The 5,881-nt window shown below is 45.6% G+C and overlaps 1 pseudogene across 1 annotated transcript; it reads right to left on the bottom strand.

Moving 5' to 3' along the window:
- Window positions 1-433: 433 nt before the first annotated feature.
- Window positions 434-2,860, bottom strand: LOC147449262 (uncharacterized; annotated as a pseudogene). Its single transcript, XR_015189534.1, has 2 exons — window positions 2,728-2,860; window positions 434-2,137 (listed from the first exon to the last, which is right to left on the bottom strand). The product of XR_015189534.1 is annotated as an uncharacterized LOC147449262 (transcript).
- Between the last annotated feature and the right edge of the window lie 3,021 nt (window positions 2,861-5,881).

Raw genomic sequence — 5,881 nt, 5'->3', positions numbered from 1 at the left:
TTTTATTATGCACAAATTTTAGTAGTTTGCATACTTAGAATCATGTTTGTGATGATGACGTCTCTCAAACACCAAGTAGAATTTATCACTCTACTTGGGAGAATCAAATGGACTAAAGAGCAGACATGCTTGTGTAGCTATGTCTCACAAGCACCAAATGGATTAGTAATCTATCTTGGAAAGACGTCGTCGGGTAAAAGGGGGATCCTCTACCCGCTAAGCCAGATTGACTAACGACTAAGGCTTTATCTCTTCTACCTCATAAGAAAGGACGACTATGATTTCAAGAGAGAGGTAATATCATAAAATCTAATATCTAACCAACCCAAATAATTTTCTCATATTAAATTGATCATTTAATGTGGGAGAATAAACGGGAACAAGGGTTAGAATGTAGACATGTGCTTACAGATCTATCTCACCATGGGGAGTGTTAAAAAGTCCTTTAACCTTAGGTAAGCTAGGGCTGAGCTTGAGGTGGGAATGTGGCCCAACCTTGAGGTAGTTGTCGTGCTTGATGACTAAGATACTTGAGGTGCTTGTCGTGCTTGATGACTAAGGTGCTTCAGGTGCTTGTCATGCTTGTTGACTAAGATGCTTGAGGTGCTTGTCATGCTTGCCGACTAGGGAGCTTGAGATGCTTGTGGGAACATTACCCAAGATTGAGGTGCTTTGTCATGCTTGCGGACTAAGGTGCTTGAGGGTAAGGTGTTCCACAAAGTCAACAACTATCCCTACAAGGAGGGGACGAGCCCTACAAGAGGGGGCTAGAGAGAGAATTTTGGTCTCATAAATCTCTATAGACATGATTGTAATAAGGATTAGTTAATCGGGGGGACCGACTCATCATATGAAACCAACTCACCATCGGCTAGAGAGCTCACCATAGCATGATTGTCTTCAAACAAGATAACCTGTAGAAATTGGCATAGAGGCACTTGCATAGCAACCTTCAACAACATTTCCTTCAACAGCATGGCATCCACCTGCGGTAACTGATCCTCCAAAGCAAACACCAGCATACCTTCACCTGTAGTCCCTTCAAACAGCACTAGAAAAGGCAAAAATCCTTGCATACCTTGTATTCTCACCATAGGTTTAGCAACCAAGCCTATGACTCGTCATCTACATCGACCACTAGATCATCGAACCCCCAGTCTACTTCATGGAAGCACTCTTCTTCAGTCAACATGGCCTTACCATTACAATGCAAGAGAGAGGGTTGCCCAAACCCCTGGTCCGCACAGAATCTCTTCACCTGCAATCTGTTGCTCTTTGACCACCTTATCAACATGCATAACATCATATGTCTCATATCTTGAGAAACCAGACTCCGTTTCCCATGTGCTGTCTGTATCCAAGGCACTGCTATAGCTCGAATACACCTCGGCTTTCTCCACAAGACTCACTGGCTTTGGCACTTCAACTATCTTTTCCATTGCTTGCTTTTCAAAAGTCACTTGGTCAAGCACATCAGGTGGTACTCGGTAGACTCCTCTCTGCAGCTACTGAGGCCTCATAGGCCCACACGGTATCGTCTCTACTCTGTCATCACGCCTATCCGCTGCTACCACATGTGCATCAACAAAGGGTCGGATTACCTGAAGATCTTCCCTAGCAATTGGCCTTGGCACCAATGGACTCGCCAAAAGCTGCTTTGCATGTTGCTTCTTTAAAACCTTCTTTGTCCTGCTTTGCACATAGGCTACTGCCTCCTCGTACGTGCACGGTCCATCTATCTCGACTTTATCCTGCACTTTTACATGCAAGTAGTCCACAAACTTGGTCATCTTCAAAAAATCTGCATTCTCTACTGTAGTTACCTTAACCAACTTGCTCCATATGGCCTCGAACTCCAACACGAATTCTCGGAAATCACCATCAAGGCTTTGCTTTAGGTTGTCCATCATGTGCTTCACTTCACTCCACTACATGTTGGCCACATATCGGCTTCCGAATGCCGCTTCCAATGTGCTCAAATCCTGTTTTTCTTTAGCCTGCAAGCCCTTGTACCATATCTTTGCTTTTCCATGAACCAGGAGCAGGAAAGCTTGGGCCACTCCCTCTTCTCTTGACAAGCCGCTGTCCAACAAAAGAAGGCCGTAGTCTTGTAGCCAAACCTCAACATCTTTAGCACCTGTAAAAGTCAGAAAAATCCTGCTCTTCAAACCACGACACCATCTTCGACTTCACCAAGAAGCAATCAATAGCTCCTTTGTGGGGGCACCACTGATGGAAAGGGGGAAGTAGGAACAAACCCAGGACACCCCAAGCTTGCCTCTCTATAGCCCCGGGATTAACCCGCACCCCTAACCACACAGAATCACATACAAATGGGCACTATCTACCAATCTTCATAGTACAAACCACCTTCGAACAATCACGGCTACACATAGTTGACCATAACCGCAAACACTTGTCCACAACTCACCATCCCACACTTGTACCCACCGATGCATACACTCATCCCAATTCTGTAAACACACTCACGCAGGGAGGCGACACACGCCTCGACCACACATACAGTTTGCCCGCACAATATCTTTCCCTCCCTCTTTGCGCACACACACACACAAACCCGGAGCCACCGCTATAACGGGTATACGACAAAACATGAGATGCAAATGAAATTGATGGCAAACTCGACGAAAAACACAATCCCACTATGTATCACATAAACACAATCAAACACAATGATGGCGAATTCGATATTTGCCGGCTTCATACCAAGATGCTTCGTGCAGCTAATTGATCCTCTTCGCACTGGCAATCTCCTTCAAAGCTTTCTCAAAGCAGTTCTACTGGCCGTACTTCTCTTCTACTCACGGCCGAACTCCCCCGCTCGTCATGATTACCCCAACTTGTAGCTGGACAGATCTCGGCCTTTCTCTTCACCTTGGCCTTCTTTTCCGGCTACTGCATGTGACACCCTGCCATGCTCACCTCCTTCGTGCTGTTCCAAAGCTCCTCCTCCTTGAGTGGCTTCTCGGCCTTATCCTCCTGCTCACGCCAAGGTGGCTGCCCCTTAAAGCTTCTGCAGATGCCCTTGGTTGCTTGGTGGCGCCCCTATTTGTGCTTTCTGGGTTTGGCTTAGAGAACCCTTTCTCTACCTCCTCAAGTGTGCCTCGCTACTGGCCAGCCCCACCTCCTCTCCCTCTGTCAAGCTTGCGGCCCTCAACCCCTGCTTAGTATGGCCACCCTCGCCTCCCTTCTTTGGTTCCATGCGAGCTGAGCTCCTTCAGCGTCCTTTTGCTCCGTAGTCCCGGCAAGCTTTCATGGCCAGCTCTTTGGTGTTACAAGCTGCCAATGATTCTTCTGCTCTCGTTTCTGAGCGGCTCCCTGCTGCTACATCTTGTGAGAGTGCTTCAGGAGCCCCCTGCTCCCCGGCCTTCTTTTTCGGCTACTGCATATGGCCTTGCTCTGTCGTGCCACTATAGCCCACCCACCACTTCTTGGCTCCTCTCTTCACCTTCCTAATTTGTGCTGCCATGCAACCAGACAGGTGGTGCCCCTTTCCCCTCCAGATGGCGCCCTCATCTGTGTCGTTAGCGCCACCTTTCTTTTGGAATGGAACCGATTTTCATATCTCAGGTTAAGATCAGCTTATTTTTAGAAAAAAACTCTTATTGGGTCCCCTTTCCCATGCCCATGCAATACCAACTTTGAGCTCGCCTTGAAAAACTCTTAACTTTACTTCCTTTCACACTTTCAACTGTCGGATCCAAACTCCAGCGTTGATCTTTGATAATTAGTCCACTATATGGTCACATAGTAGGCTCCTCTGCAATAGCTCTTGATCATCGAAGAACACAAAAAAACCCTGCCTTGGTTGATCTAGACCATCTATTTTGAAGCCACGGTCGCCAATCATAATGCTCGATTAAGAGTTAATAGGCATTGGCCTTCAAACACCTAGAGAGCCTTGAACTCACCAAACATGAGAAAGCATTCTGCATACATACTGGTACTATTGGATGGAGATATACATCAACCTTTAGTATCCTTAAGAACTCCAGTTAGCAAAGCTTCGAACCACATTTGACCTGGTAAAAGTGACATTTGGCATACACATCCTGGCAAGTAGAGTCTCTTGCTGACATCTCAATCAAAATTTTATATCATAAACCTCATAGCACCTGTATCCAGTACCGCTTGCCTCTTTCCCAACCTTGTGATATAAGCATTTGATCCTGTCACCTGTAATAGCAAGAAACACTTGCAATTTCGACTAGAGAGTGCTTCATCCCGGTATACTTGTCTCCTAACTGCATCAAATACTTTCCCAATGTCCTTGTTACTTGCCTGCAGACTGCCATGCCTGGGCTTCTTGCACTTCCATAGGTCGACCATCTTCAACTGTACCAAGGTCCACCACACCCTCACCTTGTCAAGGGGCAGCGTTTCGAGATCCTACTTGGAGCGCCCTCTCTGCCTGCGTCTATTCCTTGCCGCCCACAGCGTCTTGGGAGGCTCCGACTGCCCGCATAGGATCCGCCACCATTGGGCGTTTTGATATGCCTGCGCTCCATGCAGTAGACTACCCACACTTGCTTGCGCTAAGAGCTCCTTGATTTGGCCCGCCTAGGCTCTGATACCAGTTGTTGGTGTCGGGCTATGGGGGTGTAGCCGGTGAGGGTTCACCATGGCATAAGGGTAGGAAGTGGAGAAGGTTGAGGAACGAGAGAGAGAGAGAGAGAGAGAGAGAGAGAGAGAGAGAGAGAGAGAGAGAGAGAGAGGAGAGAGAGTCAACACAGTAGGAGAAACTACACGCTATATTGATTTGATTAAAACCTTTACAATATATAGATTTTCCTTGCCATGCAAACTATAAGTAATGTGCATGCTTTTAAGAGGCGTTTCCCACCAGCGGCTGAGCACTACATATTGGACCACAATTGGGCTTGCATACCACAACATTGGAGAGGGTCTAACATTGCTCGGTTGATTATAATTCCTAATGAGCTTGCTAGTAGCTCGATAATGGTTAAGCCAAAGGCAAGCCCCAAAAGATTTCATTATTAAGTCTATCATTTCCAACAGTGTACCTCGAAATAAGTTCTTTTTAAGCGGGATAATAAATCCTTGTCCCACTTACCCTGTTACATGAATAGGTCCAACCTTTCATGGACAACTTAAGGACCTCTCTTCTTAAGCAAGAAGAGAGAAACCAATAGCTTTGATACCAATGTAATGGAATATGTCTATAACATTGATTGTAGTGGAATTAAGGTAACAATAGTGAGAATTTCCTTAAGAGAATTCTTAAAGAGCAGAAGGAGATCCCTTCATTAAAGGTAGAAAAATGAAAATTATACCTAATTAGCTTGGCATGAGTAATACTTGTAAAAGAGAGGGAGAGAATTAGAGAAATTGACAACAGTTGAGGACCAGATTGTGACTTGGAGCCTATCCCCCCTCCAAAAAGGCTTTTGTATTATAGATTCTCCCATGAAGAGAGACTTGGTACAATACATGCTTTGTGTTCCTTGAGACCTTGTTGATGAAATGAAGATGGTAAACTTCATGAACCAAATTTATACTTGTGATTACCTTGCAAAAACATTAACTTGTTCGGACTCAATCCCAAGACCTCAAACCTTCAAAGGTGGAGAGAGCTAGTAGGGAGTGAGAGAAAGAAGATATAGTATACGAGAAAGAAGTAGTTTCCTCACATATGATTACTCATGGAGCATAGCATAGCATAGTAATGAAGATGAAGAAGATGGTAAGCATTGCGGTTGGATTTGCATTCCATAGCCAAGAGGTGTTGGTGTGGGCTCTCTGCTTCTCAAGCTTGGAGAAGGAGATGGAGTTCTTTCTCAATACAATGAGAGAGAGTGTGAGTGTGTGGGAGAATAAGAAAAAAGGAGCCTACCTCCTA

This window comes from Adiantum capillus-veneris, chromosome 10 (assembly GCF_014529385.1).
Source record: "Adiantum capillus-veneris isolate H3 chromosome 10, ASM1452938v2, whole genome shotgun sequence".
Lineage (NCBI taxonomy): Eukaryota > Viridiplantae > Streptophyta > Polypodiopsida > Polypodiales > Pteridaceae > Adiantum > Adiantum capillus-veneris.
This window is presented reverse-complemented; position numbering and strand designations above follow the sequence as displayed.